The sequence below is a fragment of the Bos indicus x Bos taurus genome, chromosome 10 (genome assembly GCF_003369695.1).
Source record: "Bos indicus x Bos taurus breed Angus x Brahman F1 hybrid chromosome 10, Bos_hybrid_MaternalHap_v2.0, whole genome shotgun sequence".
Lineage (NCBI taxonomy): Eukaryota > Metazoa > Chordata > Mammalia > Artiodactyla > Bovidae > Bos > Bos indicus x Bos taurus.
Window position 1 is genome coordinate 82,922,033 of NC_040085.1, and position 17,347 is coordinate 82,939,379.

The window sequence follows — 17,347 nt, forward strand, 5'->3', positions numbered from 1 at the left end:
TAATCTCAAGAAGTGACATCATTTTCCCCACAGTCTGTCTGTAAGAAGCAAGTCATTAGGTCCAGCCCACAATCAAGGGGAGGGGATTATATATGGACATGAATGTCAGGATGTGTAGACCATCTGGGACTCTTTCATCAGTAGCTGACCACAGAACAGATCACAGGCTGTGAAACATGGCTGTCCCTCCATTCTCACATTTATACATGTACCCAGAGCATTATGGAGAGACGCAGTTCTCATGCTCATAGCGCTAGATTTCTTAAGGAGAGGTCTCTGATTGGCTAGCTTAAGTCATGTGCTCACTCTTGGTTCAATCTACTGTGGCCAGGGTAGCTGAGTTAGGTTGAATAAAGTTGGCCTCTGGGAGTCTACTAGGTCATGTGGACTGAGGGTAGGAGAGGAAAGAGGGGCTCGGTGGTTCAACTGTGGACCACCAGCAAGTATCCACTATAGATGTCTAGGTCCCTAGGCTCTGTAATCATCCTTCTTGCTTTCCCCAACTCCCTAGCTTAAACAGCATCTAAACAGGAGAGGACATTGGTATACATTGGACTCTTGGGGATGCAGTGTTACAGATGCCCCAAGTAGGTCCCAGACAAGAGTGCTTCTGCCTGGCATCACTCAGGCCAATAGAGTGAGACTGAGCTTGGTTTAGAAGCAAAGGTAAACTTGATTCTTCCTCGGTGGTCCAGTAGTTAAGACTCTGTGCTTCCATTGCAAGGGGTATGACGTGGTATGGCCAAAAAAATATAAAATAGAGCACTTGCTCCCCACTTTCCCTAGGGACCAGGCCAGGAGTGGTGCATGCTTTATAGGGATCTCGGCAGCAGAGAGGGAGGTGGAGTTCTCCTGAGCAGCTGTGCCTGCTCGCGGCTCCTGGTGGTCCCAGGTGTCGTCACACAGCCCGGATCGCCATCCTGAATTGCAGTGTTGTGAGCAGTGCTTCTGCACACGGCCCGCTGAGCTGAGGTGTCTGGCCCTGGGAACTCTGGTTTGAGAAGTGGGGATGGAGGCCCCTGCACAGGGGCCTAAGCACCTGTGAGCAAATGGAACTAAGACTAAGCACCAAGGGGAAAAAAGGTTAGACTTTTTTATTACCAGATTCTATTTTTATTTCCGGGGAATTGTCAGTGGGCTTTGCCAGTGACGACAGAACATTCTGGAAGGTCGTCAGAAAGAGAAATGGAGACCATTGTCTTTACATTGCAAATAAACTCCTGGCTTTGGAGAAGTTGGCATGTTCCCACTGGGCTGGGGTCTCTCGGGTCAGAGGAGTGAAGAAAGGAAGGCAGGACAGTCAGAGAAGTGCATCCTTTTGAAATGTCTTGGGTGGAATCCCTTCTCCTTTCCGGTGTGTTGGGCCCTTAGGAATGTGACTTGTGGCGGGGGCATGATCCTTCACAGGGTAGGTGACACCTGCTTGATTTTAGGACTTGAGCAAAGTCTGCATTAAGCTGGGGCAGTTAGAATGCTTTGTCCCTGGCCCTGTTCTTCCTCCACCTACTGTTTCCAATTGGCTGTGGTGATCCTCAGGCTTCCCAGGTGGCTTGGTGGTAAAGAATCCGCCTGCCAGTGCAGGAGATGCAAGAGACCCAGGTTCAATCCCTGGGTGGGGAGGATCCCCTGGAGAAGGAAATAGCAACCCCCTCCAGTATTCTTGCCTAGAAAATCCCATGGACAGAGGAACCTGGTGGGCTACAGTCCACGGGGTCACAAAGAGTCAGACACGACTGGGCACACAGAGTTTCCAGTTGATGGTGATCATATCCAGAAGGGAGCCCTTGAAAACGCCCTCCCAAGGGTCCCTGGACCTGTCTCCTGGACACTGTTGGATTGTGGGCCAGTGAACAGCAGACTTTGCCCTGTCTCTCTGGCCCCAGCGCTGTGCTCTTTGTCTCTTGCCCCAGACCCTGCGGCTGGGATGAGACATTGGATGGGCTCTCTGTCCTCAACAGCTCACAGTAGAATGGGCAACTCCTCAGGGTGGGTCTGCTGCTGCTGCTGCTGTTGCTAAGTTGCTTCAGTTGTGTCCGACTCTGTGTGACCCCATAGAGGGCAGCCTACCAGGCTCCCTGGTCCCTGGGATTCTCCAGGCAAGAACACTGGAGTGAGTTGCCATTTCCTTCTCCAATGCATGAAAGTGAAAAGTGAAAGTGAAGTCGCTCAATTGTGTCGGACTCTTAGTGACCCCGTGGACTGCAGCCTACCAGGCTCCTCCATCCATGGGATTTTCCAGGCAAGAGTACTGGAGTGGGGTGCCATTGCCTTCTCCCAGGGTGGGTCTAGGGAGCCTTTTTGTCTTTTGTTTTTAAAAAGTTGCGGTGAAATTCATATAACGAGTATGTGCGTGCTCAGTCATGTCCGACTCTATGCAACCCCGTGGGCTGTAGCGCACCAGGCTCCTCTATCTGTGGGATTTCCCAGGCAAGAATACTGGAATGGCTTGCCGTTTCCTACTCCTGGGGATCTTCCTGACCCAGGGATCAAACCTGTGTCTCTGGCATTTCCTGCATTGGCAGGTGGATTCTTTACCACTGTGCCACCTGGGAAGCCCTCATATATCATAATTAAGCATTTTTATTTTAAAAAGTAATTAACTTTTATTGGCTGTGCTGGGTCTTCATTGCTGCGCTCAGGCTTCCTGTGGTTGGGGTGGGTTAGGGATCACCCTCCAGTTGTGGTGCATGGGCTTCTCGTGACAGTGGGATAGGAGTGTGGTATGCGTACCCATGTGACTGTGAAAGCACAGGTTGCTGGTGTATTCTAACAGACGGAGTGGTGTGGCCATGAAGAGCTGGATTTTGAAGTCAGGTGACCTGAATTTGAATCCTGATTCCATTGCTTAATAGCTGTTTGAATTAGGGCAGACTATTTAGCATCATGGTGCTTTGGTTTGTCATCTATAAAATAGGAGGCATAATAGTTTTAAGATTGTTATGAGGATTACATGAGTTAATACAGTGTATGTCTAGCATCTGGACAGTGCCTGGCACAGATCAGTTCTATTGTTAATGCAAGCTCTCGGTAAGGCTCAGCTTTTATTGTTCCTCTGGACTGATCACAAAAACCACTCATTAGGGTCAAGAGCCATAACGGCTACTACAAAAGGCCCTGGGTGATTTATATGTCGTATCATTTACCACTCTTGGTGAGGGAGGCTAAAAAGAGAGGCTTGACAGATGAGTAATCAGGCTTGGAGAAGTTTCTCCCAAGCATGCATGCATGCTCAGTTGCTCAGTTGTGTCCGATTCTCTGTGACCTATGGACTGTAGCCTGCCAGGCTCCTCTGTCCATGGGATTTCCAGGCAAGTACACTCGAGTGGGTTGCCATCTCCTTCTGCAGGGGATCTTCCAGACCCAGGGATCAAACTTGTGTCTCCTGCATTGGCAGACAGATTCTTTACCACTGTGCCATGTGTAAAGCCCTTCTCCCAAACCACTTAGCTAACAAGGGATGGAGTCAGCATTTGGACCTGGGTTTGCCTGATTCCAGATCTTCCCTAGTGGCTCAGTGGTAAAGAATCCACCTGCGATGTGGGAGACCTGGGTTTGATCTCTGGGTAGGGAAGATCCCCTGGAGAAGGGAAAGGCTACCCACTCCAGTATTCTGGCCTGGAGAATTCCATAGACTGTATAGCCCATGGGGTCACAAAGAGTTGGACACAACTGAGCCCCACTAACATGGTCCCTGCTCTCTATGTATCAGATTAATTTTGTGTTTGTCCCATAAACCCAAAGGCAGGGGAATGTCTTTCCTGGGACAAAATCTAGCTGGGCACAGGGGCCATGCTTTGGTTCTGGGGAGGGAGACGGGGCATGTCAAGTAGATTCAAACACTGCTCTGTTGTTGTTGTTCAGTCACTCAGTCAAGTCTGACTCTTTGCGACCCCATGGACTGCAGCACGCCAGGCCTCCCTGTCCATCACCAGCTCCCAGAGCTTACCCAAAGTCATGTCCATCGAGTCAGTGATGCCATCCAACTATCTCATCCTCTGTCGTCCCTTTCACCTCCCACCTTCAATCCTTCCCAGCATCAGGGTCTTTTCCTATGAGTCAGTTCTTCACATCAGGTGGCCAAAGTATTGGAGCTTCAGCTTCAGCATCAGTCCTTCTAATGAATATTCAGGACTGATTTCCTTTAGGATTGACTGGTTTGATCTTGCTGTCCAAGGGATTCTCAAGAGTCTTCTCCAACACCACAGTTCAAAGATAAAAAACATCGATTCTTCGACATTCAGCCTTCTCTATGGTCCAACTCTCACATCCATACATGACTACTGAAAAAACCATAGTTTTGACTATACAGACCTTTGTCAGCAAAGTAATGTCTCTGCTTTTAAGTACACTGTCAAGGTTTGTCATAGCTTTAGGTCCTAATTATACTGTAAGTGAAAACTGATTCTCAACCTGTGGTCATGGAGTTGACCCAAGGAGGAGTGGCTTTAGAAGGTATGCCAGAGGTGGTAAGCTAACTGAAGGGGCACAGCTGTCCTGTGAGGGCTGTGGGAGCATCCTCTGGGGGAGGGATACCAGCACCTTTTGGGACCCAGGGCATTTCTAGCTATTAGAGTTCTGGGTCAGGGTCTGTGGGTTCCCAAGGGTTAACTCTGCAGCCTTGTGCTGCAGAAGTTGGCATTCATTTGTGGCTTCTGCTTCTGTCTTCATCGTGATGGAGAAGTAATTTTTGCTGAGAGCTGTTAGAGTGCCTGAGCCAGTAATGGGCTGGAGAGAGTGGCTGTAACTGTGTTTGCTGCTTCTATTAGGACCTTAGGTCCTGCAAGACACCAAAGCATCCTGCTGGAGGCCTTCCCAAGTGGGAACTATCAGGAGGGGCCCGGAAGAAAACATGGCTATGCCCATCCTCCTTGTGGTCTACCGGGTATGGGCTGAGAAGGCCAAGGTCTTCAGAAGTCTGGAGATTGAATTCCGTCTATTTTGACGTTGTTGATTTTAGAATTAGAGGAGGCAGATAAGTAGGGGATCTACGAAGGAGGTTTACATCTGCCTAGAGACTTGTCTGCTTTGATGGGACATAAGCTGGGTAGGCAGTAGGTTCTTTGAGATGTTTGATGTGGGCAGTGAGGGATAAAATGCTCCTGGGCTCTCTGGGGACACACATCGTCTTGGGATTCTCTCTGCAATTAGAAGCGAGAGAATAAATCATCGTTCCCTTCCCCTACCCACCCATCCCTGCCTCCCTCCTTTGCTCCTTCCCTTCCTTTCTAATTTTTCCTTCAAGAGTTTATTGAGTACCTACTGTGTGCTAAGTTGGGTAATACACTTGTGGAGAAAACACAGCAGGGAGTTCTCCATTTAGCGGTGGAGACAGCTGACAATTACAACCTAGAGTGATGATGAAGTCTGTGCAAGGAACCAGGGGAGCAGAGGCGAGAGCAACAGACCGCTTAGAAAGGGAGGTGGGGGCAAAGGGCAGGGGGTCCACTGAGGGCCAGGAAGGGTTCAGAGGGAGCCTAGCATTGGAGAGGAACACTGGAGGAGTTTGCCAGGTAGTGAAGTGGGGAAGGGCCCTCCAGAAAGACCAAACAATATAAGAAAAGGTTTGGGAGGATTAAAGAGAATTGGAAAGGTGTTCAGGAAAATGGGAGTCTGTAGTGTTCCAATAACCTTTGCAACTCAAAATAAATGCCTCTCGTAGACCATTACTAGCAATACACTCAGGTTGGTTATGGACATTTTGGCTATTTGTGACTTTAAGGATACCAAGATCAGTATTAGTTAAGATCTTGATAAAATATGTTAATAAGCTGTGAGTGTATTTTATTAGATAACCAAGGGTTTTGGTGTATCTGGAACAGAATATGTCATGAGGGTGAGAGAAAGAAGAAAGAAATGAAGATACGTAAGGCCAGCTTAATGCTTAACTTGCTACACATTTTAAGGTTTTTTCTTTTTTTGCTTTTTATGATGGAAACGTCCCACACATAAAAGTAGGGATAAGTATAAGGGAAGTCTTTCATACCTATAACCCAGCTTTAATAACCAATGACTTTTTCTACTGATTACTTCCAGTTTCTTTTTTAATTGCTGGAATATCTGAAGCAGATCCAGTACCCATACATACTTCAGTATTATTTCCTTGTTGCTGTTGTTCAGTCACGTTGCAAACATCTTTGCGACTCCGTGGACTGCAGCACGTCAGGCTCCTCTGTCCTCTACTATCTCCTATATTTGGCTGAAATTCATGTCCACTGAGCTGGTGATGTTATCTAACTCTCTCATGCTCTGCTGGCCCCTTCTCCTTTTGCCTTCAAAATAATTTCTTTAGAAGAATATATAACCACAAGAGCACAACAGACAGCTTCTTTTAAAAAAAAACACTAAAATATAATTTGCACACTCAACAAAATAAAAAATTGTTAATATAATTTAAAATCTGGTCCCTTTTCAGTTTTCCCTTATTTTTCTCAAAAAATGTTTTTTTCAGTTGGTTTGTTTGAGTTAGAATCCAGAGTCCTCATGCAGCATATAAATGACTTGTCTCTTAAGCCTCTCTTACTCTGTATTTGTTCTCCAGCCATCCACCTCTTGACTTAAAAAATCTTTTTGTAATTAAAAACATTGTTAGGGAACTGTGTTTTCTCCTGCGGTGCCCCTAATGTTTGGATTTGGCTGATTGTTCAATCCTTTGCAGTGCCCTTTAGCAAGCTCTTAGAAACCCCAGCTTTGCCTGTAAACTGGTAGCTGGAGCTAGAGGCTTGATCAGATTCAGGTTCGCTTTCTTTTGGCAAGAAGGCTTCATGGGTGGTGGTGTGTGTTTCCCAGTGAATCATTAGTTAGTGAGGTTAACTTTGGTTACTGGATTCAGTTATGCCAGACTAATCCATGTGTTACAGAGTTTGTATCAGGGTTTTAAAGGAGTGGCAAAACCAGATTTGTTTGACAAAGATCCCCCTGGTGACTCTCTGAAGAATGACCTAATGCAGTGATCTTAGAGGTGTCGAGGCCAGTTGGAAGCAGTTGCAGAGGTCTAGGTAAAGATGCAGACTTTTGACGAAGAGAGTGGACGGGAGGGTCCACATTTGAGAGGTAATGAAATATGAAGTGGGAGTCTACTGAATGTGGAGGTAAAGGAGGAGAATACAGTCAATCAGTTACCCTGTTGTCTTCCTATGTATACGTCATACCCTGGGAAATCAGCCATTTCCATGGCTTTAATATCCCTATATCAGTTGCATCTCTGGCCTTAAACTTTTATCCTGAGCTTCACATTCTTATATCCAATTGGCTGCTGAGCATCTCCACCGGGATCTTACGCCTCCACATCCAAACCCCTACTGTTGTCTTGTCCCCAGCAGCCTGCTTCTGCCCACGTTTTCCCCGTCCCTATAATGGCACTCCTACTCATTCAGACAAAACCTCTGGGAGTCTCCTTGCCTTTTTCCTGTCTTTACACACTCTCATCAAGTTCTGTGAGCTTACCTTCAAAACATATCTGAGTCTGAACAATTCTCAGCAACTTTGGCCCAAGCCAAAATATAGTCCTTCCCAGGGCCTTCAGGTGCTATAAGAACCCTACTTGGTCTGTCTCTCCAACCTCTTCTTTTACTGTCTTTCTCTTTACTCATTTTGCTCTGGTGTCCTTGGCCTTGTCTGGACTCAAATTCCCAAGTTTGGATGTGCCCCAGGGCCTTTGTATTTGGCATTCCCTCTGCCTGAAATGCTTTCTCTCCAGATATAGACATATCTAAGCTCTTGCTTCAATCTGATCCGGCCTCTAATGTCAGTTCCTCAGAGAGTCCTGTCCTGATCATTCTATCTGAAACAGACCTGTCCACCTCATCACTCATCATGAACCACCTCCTGTCCTGCTTAACTTTCTTATTAGTGCTCATCAGTATGTCAGGTTTCATCACATATGTGTCCTTCATCTATATCTGCCTTTCATCTATTTGTTCACTGCAGAATCCCCAGATCCTGGGGATTGATGATGCTAGTCAATGTTGTTCAGTGCATTTTGTTCAGAACTCTACAAATGTTCACCCTCAGTTCAGTTCAGTTCAGTCGCTCAGTCGTGTCCGACTCTTTACGACCCCATGGACTGCAGGCCCCCAGGCTTCCCTGTCCATCACCCACTCCCGGAGCTTGCTCAAACTCATGTCCATTGAGTTGGTGATGCCATCCAACCATCTCATCCTCTGTCGTCCCCTTCTCCTCCTGCCTTCAATCTTTCCCAGCCTCAGGGTCTTTTCCAGTGAGTCAGCTCTTCACATCAGGTGGCCAAAGTATTGGAGTTTCAGCTTCAGCATCAGTCCTTCCATGAATATTCAGGACTGATTTCCTTTAGGATGGACTGGTTTGATCTTGCAGTTCAAGGGACTCTCAAGAGTCCCCTCTGTATGCCAGACTGTGTGGGACTCACTGAGTCCCTACTGTGTGCCAAATACTAGATTTGATTTTGGTATCTACATGGAAGATTTTTTTTTAATACACAGAAGATTTTATTAATACTATTTAGTGACACAAGGGTTGAGATGGAGAGAATGGGGGACAGGTGGGTTAAAACTTGGGAGTAGCAGGTAGAGGTAGAGAAAGGCAGTTGTAGTCCTGGGAAGGAATTCAAGGTTTTGGAGAGATTGGCAGGAATGCATAACAGAACACATAGAATTCTGTCCCAGGACTCCGTACCAGTCCAGCCAATCTGGCATTCCATCTCTGATGGTGAAAAAGGGGACACTGAGGGAAGAACAGCTGTGGCAGTCCATAATATTAACAGTAAGTTCCAGGGCCTTAAATGATATGGCTTCAGGAGCTATGAATATGTGTCTGCTTCCAGAACCATAGGCTTCTCCAGCTCCCTGTTGGGAATTCCCTTAGAGGGAAGTTGCTCACTTGGCCACTAATTGTTGTTCAGTCGCTAAGTTGTGTCCGACTCTTTGCGATCCCACGGACTGCAGTACACCAAGATCCTCTGTTCTCCACTATCTCCCAGAGCCTGCTCAGGTTCATGTCCACTGATTCAGTGATGCTCTCTAACTCTCTCATTCTCTGCCACCCCTTCTCCTTTTGCCTTTCGTCTTTCCCAGCATCAGGGTCTTTTCCAGTGAGTTGTCTCGTCACATCAGGTGGCCAAAGTATTAGGGCTTCAGCTTCAGCAACAGTCCTTCCAATGAATATTCAGGGTTGAGTTCCTTTAGGATTAACTGGTTGGATCTCCTTGCAGTCCAAGGGACTCTCAAGAGTCTTCTCTAGCACCACAGTTTGAAAGCATCAGTTCTTCGGCGCTCAGCCTTCTTTATGGTTCAACTCTCACATCCGTACATGACTACTGGAAAAGCCATGCTTGTGCTCAGTCGCTTCATTCGCGTCCAACTCTTTGTGACCCTGTGGACTGTAGCCCACCAGGCTCCCCTGTCCATGGGATTCTCCAGGCAAGATACTGGAGTGGGTTGCCATGCCCTCTTCCAGGGAATCTTCCTGACCCAGGGATCAAACCTGCATCTCCTACATTCCAGGCAGATTCTTTACCACTCAGTCACCAGGGAAGCCCACTGGAAAAACCACAGCTTTGACTATATCGGACCTTCGTCAGCAAAGTGATGTTTCTGCGTTTTGATAAGACGTCTAGGTTTGTCATAGAGGAGGCCCCTCCACTGCAAGTCTGTCCTCAGAGACGGGTAGAACACTTACACGGAAACCTTCCAGAAGCCAGGTTTTGGAAATAGAGAATGTGAGGTCTGGGGCAAAGAGCAAGAGGGAGCATGAAGACAAATATATACTGAATATTCCCCACTTCTCGCTTTAAAGTCACTGTCCACAAATTTCTTAAAGAAATTTACTCTAGTGCTCGACAAATATAATCTGCTCTTATATTTGTCTAGCACTTCATAGTTTATAAAATACTGCGTTGAAAAGTCAGGTGCTCCTAAATTTGAATTCTGTCTACCACTGATAACCTATGAGATCTTTGGAGAATTTAGGTAACCTCTACAAATGTTCTAATTTGTAAACTGCAGGTAATAATAACATGGTTACATGAAGCAAGGTATGTAAGGTACTTATCCCACTGCAGCGCATACACGTTAAACGTTAGTTTCTGTCTCTATTTTTTTTTAACCTTTATCTCATTTGAGCTTTACATCATCTCTGAGAGGTAGGTTTGGCAGAAATTGTTATCCCACTTCACAAATGGAAAACGGAGACAGGGAGGTATATTCCGACTTCCCTAAAGCCACAGAGCTTTCAGGTAAGAGAGCTAGGATTTGAATTCGGGTCTTTGGTCCCCATAATTGTCTCTGCACACCATGTTACCAGTAGCTCCTTTCTGATCTTGGGGTATTGATGTTGTCACACGGTGCTGACATGGGGGAAAACAGGGTCTAAACAGTTCCCGCATGCTCTGTTCCATGAGCCAGGAGGATGCCACGGCTTTCCTTTTGTTATAATATACTCTTGGACACATATAGAAGCAGAATGTCTGAAAGCCAGAATAGACTTAAACGTTATCAAAGATATTCTGATCAAACTATACCATCTCTAATGTCATCTTGTTTTTTAGATGTAATCTTTGCTGCTCTGTTTTAAGTCCCTTGGAATGCCTTTCATTTCAATTTTTCCCTCATGATTGAACACAGAGTTGGGTGGCCAGTCAAGGCCTTTGATTCATCTTTTCTCTATTGCCCTAAGTTTATGAGAATTTTACCTTCTTACTAGTATCTGATCTTTCTTCAAATCCTTTCCCAGTTATTAAAAAAATATAACAGCAAGTTCAAGACATTATTTAGATAGTTTCCAGCTAAACCTGACCGTACAAAGGGTGGTGATCTTGCTGACCCTAATTGTGGAAGAGGCAGCAACCTTATGCTGTGGTTCAGCAGAGGCTGCTAGTTTCCAAAGCCTTGAAGGGGCCGTGGATGACCGTCAAGTAAGGCCCTGAAGACTGTGCTCCTGCCCTTCAGGAGGTGTGACTTCCTTGTCAACTACCTGTATTGGCCCTGAACTTGTGTCTGGCCAGGAGGTGGCGCCCTTTCTCTGCCCAGTTGGTAGCAGTTGGTCCTTACTGTGGGGAGGGAAAAAGAAGAGCTTTGCTTGGGCTGTCGTTTCAGAGGCGCTGAGAAGCAGAGGCCCTTGTTTCCCTCTTCTGAGCAGACAATAGTTCCCCGGACGCGGGATTCTGGTTGGGGCTTCTTTTCTGCAGGGTCAGAGCCACTTCTCTGTCCAGGGTATGACCTGCACCTCTTTCCCTTTAGAGGTGCCACTAACACCTCTTTTCTTTGGGGTTCTCTCCCGTTAGAATGAGCAGTCGGTTCTGAGAGAAGGATCAGAATAGAAGACTGTGTTGAGGGTAGAACGGAAATGGAAAAGAGGGCAGGGTGGTGAGGGGCTGCCTTTTGCAGTGGTTTCTTCTCTCTCTCCGTGTTACAAGCAGCCCTCTGCTCTTATTCCAAGAGTAGCAAACTTGTCCTGCGTTTCTGCACACAGAACCCAATCTCCAGTGAGGCTTGTCCCTTGGGCTGCTGTTTGTCCCAAGTCCTTTCTTTTGTTTTAGATGGATTGTGGAGAAACTAAGATCTGGACTGAGAAGGAAGAAGAAAGGGATTGGAAAAATGAAAATCAGAGGAGAAAAAAGGGAAAAGAGACAGTCAAACGGACATCAGAGAGAAAAAACAAAGATTGAGACAATGAGGGATAGTGACATATACACATGGGCGGGGCCATTGATTTGCAGGCAAAAGAATGGATTTGCATCCGAGCTTTGGGCTTCCCTGGGGGCTCAGATGGTAAAATTATCCACTTGCAATGCAGAAGACCCAGGTTCGATCCCTGGGTCAGGAAGATCCCCTGGAGAAGGGAATGGCTACCTGCACCAGTATTCTTGCCTGGAGAATTCCATGGACCAGAAGAGCCTGGTAGGCTACAGTCCATAGCGTTGCAAAGAGTTAGACACCTAACATTTTTACTTTCACTTATCTATTTCAAGCTCTGTGAAGTTTGGAAAGTCACTTGACTGCTCTGAACCTCAGTTTTCACATCTGAAAATGGGAATAATTGCACTTTATCTACACCCCTGGGATGAGGACCATCTGGAATGGATGGAGGAAGTCCATTTGTAAGTGATAAAACTTTGTTTTGGGGGGCTCCTAAATCACTGCAGATGGTGACTGCAGCCATGAAATTAAAAGACGCTTCCTCCTTGGAAGAAAAACTATGACTTTGCCAGCAAAGGTCTGTCTAGTCAAAGCTATGGTTTTTCCAGAGGTCACGTATGGATGTGAGAGTTGGACCATAAAGAAAGCTGAGCGCTGAAGAATTGATGCTTTTGAACTGTGGTGTTGGAGAAGACTCTTGAGAGTCCCTTGGACTGCAAGGAGATCAAACCAGTCCATCCTAAAGGAAATCAGTCCCGAATATTCACTGGAAGGATTGATGCTGAAGCTGAAACTCTAATACTTTGGCCACCTGATGTGAAGAACTGACTCATTTGAAAAGACCCTGATGCTGGGAAAGATTGAAGGTGGGAGAAGGGGATGACAGAGGATGAGATGGTTGGATGGTATCATCGACTCAACGGGTATGAGATTGAGTAAGTTCTGGTGGTTGGTGATGGACAGGGAAGCCTGGTGTGCTGCACTCCATGGGGTCCCAAAGAGTTGGACGTGACTGAGCTACTGAACTGAACTGAAAGCTCTAGTTAAAATGGATGATACCTGATGTCAACCAGACCTTAAGAGAGAGGATGCAGTCCTGACTCACACTGAACCAGGTAGGGGGCATAGGTGGTCTCAGACGCTCAGGGAGGAAACCCTAGCTCCCTGCACCTGAATTTTATTTTCTCAGAGGACTTCTTAAGAGGGGAAGTTTGCTTTCTTCCAGCTCCTGGGCAGAGATACCTCCTTGCCCTGGATGGCATTGGTCTGTGTGTGTGTGTGTGTGTGTGTGTGTGTGTGTGTGTGTGTATAAACACTTCAAGATTACTTTTGCCCAGAATTGCTTGTTGTTGTTCAGTCGCTCAGTCGTGTCCGATTCTTTGCAATCCCACGGACTGCGGCACGCCAGGCTTCCCTGTCCTTCACCATCTCCCATAGTTTGCTCAAACTCATGTCCATTGAGTCCGTGATGCCATCCCACCATCTCGTCTTCTCGTTCCCTTCTCCTGCCTTCAATCTTGCCCAGCCTCAGGATCTTTTCTAATGAGTAGGCTATTAGCATCAGGTGGCCAAAGTATTGGAGCTGCTGCTACTGCTAAGTCGCTTCAGTCGTGTCCAACTCTGTATGACCCCATAGACGGCAGCCCACCAGGCTCCCCCGTCCCTGGGATTCTCTAGGCAAGAACACTGGAGTGGGTTGCCATTTCCTTCTCCAAAGCATGAGAGTGAAAAGTGAAAGTGAAGTCGCTCAGTCATGTCTGACTCTTCAAGACCTCATGGACTATAGCCTACCAGGCTCCTCTGCCCGTGGGATTTTCCAGGCAAGAGTACTGGAGTGGGGTGCCATTGCCTTCTCTGAAAGTATTGGAGCTACTCATAGCTAATCCTGAGCTAACAATACGCTGGGTGCTTTTCTAAGTACACTCCATGGATTAACATTTAATCCTCATAACTGCCTTATAAAATAGGGACTACATTTTAAGTCTCATTTTACAGATGGGGAAACTGAGGCACAGACGAAATTGCCAGAAATTATGCAGGAAGTTGCAGAGGGGATTAAAATCCAGGCCCTCTGGTACCAAGTCCTCATCCTGACCCCCCTGCTACACTGCCTTTGCGGGTCCCCGTCCCCCACTCTCTCATCTGACAGGGAGCAGGAGATTGCCTCAGAGGAGAACTGAGCTGCCATGTGCATGCCGTGTCATCCTAGGAGCACACTCTGGGGGCTGTCCCCACACTCAGGGTACTGAGGGGGTGTCAGCTTGCAGTGCCTATCTTTTGGGCCAGACGTGCTGTAATTCTTTTTTATCTTGCAGTGAGGTGGCAATTTTAGCTCTTTAAGAGACAGATGGAGAAAAGAACTTCACATGCCCTTTGTTCCTGATCAAACGCAGCACCCAGACAGTGTCTAGACACTGCCAGCCACCCTGCTTCCAGCCTTGTTTCTAGAGCTGTCTGAAAGGTCCCGGACTCCAGAGCTGGGCTTGGTCACACAGTGGCTGGGAGCAGACAGCAGGGTTTGCAGTGACGCTGTCCCCATCAAAGGAAGGGTCATCCACGATTTTAATCACTTTCTTTAGGGCAGAAATTGTGGGCCCCGAGTGAAACCCAACGACAGCTTCATTTTGCCTTGTTTTGTGTTGGAAAGTGATATGACAGTGACCAGATGAGCCAGATTCCAAACAGAGAGACACCAATTACAGGCTTTGCAGATACTCTCATTTTGCTGCCATGTGGATACACCTGAAGCCCAGGCCTGCAAACAAGGCTCAGGTTCATCAGTCTCAGTTTCCTCCAGGGAAGGGGAAACCTATACATGGGCCCCTGGGCCAGAGATCGAAGGCTCCTTTTAGGGTATTTTCCTGAGGGTTTCTTCTGACACACTCACTGCCCCGGCTTTCTGACTTCATTGAGCAGTTTTTAAAAGAAGGTGTTGGAATGCTTGACTCTTTGTTTTACCATGTTTGGGAACAGCTGACTATAACCTTAGTTTGTACAACGATCTGTGTAGTTTGTGATTATGTCAAGTTTGCTTTCCTTTAGAATTCTGTGGGCTTCCCAGGGCCAGCGGTAGAGAATCTGCCTACCAATGCAGGAGGTGCAGGAGACGCGAGTTTGATCCCAGGGTAGGGGAAAATCCCCTGGAGGAGGAAATGGCAACCCACTCTAGTATTCTTGCTTAGAAAATTCCATGGACAGAGGAGTCTGATGGGCCACAGTCTATGTGGTCCAAAGAGTCGGACGTGACTGAGCTCGCGTGCATGAGTAGACATTTGTGGACATCTTACTGTCTTCTGGCTTCGAGTGTGGCTGTGAGAAGTCTGAAACCAGTCTGATGTTTTCCCCTCTTTTTTAAATTGAAAATAGATTAAAAAAATTTTTAATGCCGTATCAAGTTTATTTGAATAATAATTGTATGCATATGATGTTTTCCTTCTTGCTTATTCTGTTTATTTTTATCTCTGAGGTCCAATAATTCAACTAGGATGTGTCTTCTTGATGTCTATCGTGATTTATTTATTTTGATTATTATTTTCTTGGATGTTCAATAGTATAAATAGGCTACATCTTGATGTCTATTATTCTGAAATAATTATTCTTGATATTTTATGATATATGTATCATTTTGAATGGCTGATTCTTCCTTCATTTCAATGAAATTTTCCTGTATTATATTTCAGGATATTTCTTGATTCCTATTTTTTAAAATGTAGGGGCACCAATTATTCTTACACTTGTCAATCTTTGTCCTCTACACCTGTAATTCCCTAATTTATTTAATCTCTGTTTTGTTTTCTCCTCATTCACTGTGATTACATCAGGTCTTCCCCCAAACATATAGTTCTGTGTGTCAGCTGAGTCTGTTTCATTTCATGAAGCTCTTTCTAATTTATCTATTAGATTTGTAGAAAGTTTATTTTGGCTCACAATTTGTCTCCTCAGCTTTGTGAAATTCCTTGTAATTTCATTTTATTATTCTATCATGCACTATTTGTTGATTTTATATTTTTATTGAGTTTTATAGACTAAAACTCTCATGGGGAGCTCAGTTCTATTCCTTAGGTTACTTTTCTCCCTTGACTGTTAGATTGGATTTATAATCTTTCTTTTTCCTGTTGTCTCTCTCCCAGTGGCCATTCCTGCCTCTGCAGAGGCCTCATGGATGGAAGGGCTTCTGTTCACTGGAATTATCCCACAGCTGTTCCTAGATCTGTCTACTTACTCTCTCAGGTCACATCTACTCAAATTATAGAGTATATGTGAGAATTCTCAGGAATCTTCGGACTCAATACGTTCCTATATTTTACTCTTGTAAAAAGTGATGTAAGCAGTCATTCTGATCACACCAGAATATCATGTTTCTTTTCTTGGCTATCATTTTGGAATTCTATGGTATAAGGTTCAACTCCTCTTCAGTGGTTGCTGCTCATGACTTTTTTCTGGCTTGTTTCACTTTTTTGCTTTATTTCATTGAGTATTTGAAGAGAGAGATTCTGTGTTCTCGCTCAGGTGATTCCACCCAGAAGTCCGGACTGTTTTTACAATCAGAAAAAATACTTTGACTTCTTTTTTTTAAATATAAATTTATATTTTTTAATTGGCAGCTAATTACTTTATATACTTTGACTTCTAAGGCAAAGAGATCTGTTGTTTCCACTGTCTTGACCAACTGTTCATGTATGCTTTTGAGTTTATTAATATCTGCCTGTATGAATAAGTTTAATAAGAGCACCCCTTTTAGTTTGACTGCTTATTTGTACACAGCTTCAGACAAAAATATAGACAGCAAGTTTGAACCACATTTTCTGTCATTACACGAGCTTTGCTTTCACAGACAATTTTGAGCTTGACCTCAGAGAGGACTTCAATGCTTAGATTTGTTAATTTGCTTTTGCTTTTCATTATATTGATCCTAGTTAGCATTCCTCTTCTTTTGGTGCAGAAACTTAGATTTTCTTTCAGAGCTTGCTTCTTGTTTTTGAATGCTGCCACAAGAGAGAAGGTTACGTGCAATCATTGCACAGGGGTTTCTCACACAAGGAACATCGAAGTTTAGATTTATTTATGTCATAATTGTGTTTTGACAACGACAACAAAACCATACGATGAGCCTATATACAGAATCCATATAATGAACCTAAGTAAATTTTACACTCTTAAGACTGATCGTTGGTTATAACTCACTGTCACCGTCAAGGTCCTCAGTGGCAGCCTAAAGGACAATACCAAGTCAGTTACCACCTTGGATGGTTTTTGGGATGTTCTGAATCTCTGATTATCAAGTTAATGTTTCAAACTTTGTTTTTTTTTTCTGTCTATTCCAGTTCCAAGTTTCAACTCAAATTTCAAAATATTACACTTGGAAAAGATACATGCAAAATTCCAGAATTTTTGGAACTTTGTGTTATTGAGGAATTTACTCCAACAGTACGTGGGGGTTAGCTTTGGCTTGCTCTGGCAAATGAAAATAGTTGGCGTGGCTCAACTGGCTTATTTGATGGTAGGCAAGTCCAAAATTTACAAACTAATGCTGAGCAGGCCGGGAGTCTGGAAAACTCCTGGATGGGAATCGCTGCTGCAGTCTACAGGCTGAGTTTCTTTTTCCTCCAGAAAACTTCAGGTTTGCTCTCAAGGTCTCACAACTGGTTGGATGAGATCCAGGTAATATTATAAAGGATAATCTTTCCTTAAAGGCATCTGACTGTAGATATTAACTAGATGTACATCTCGGACATCAC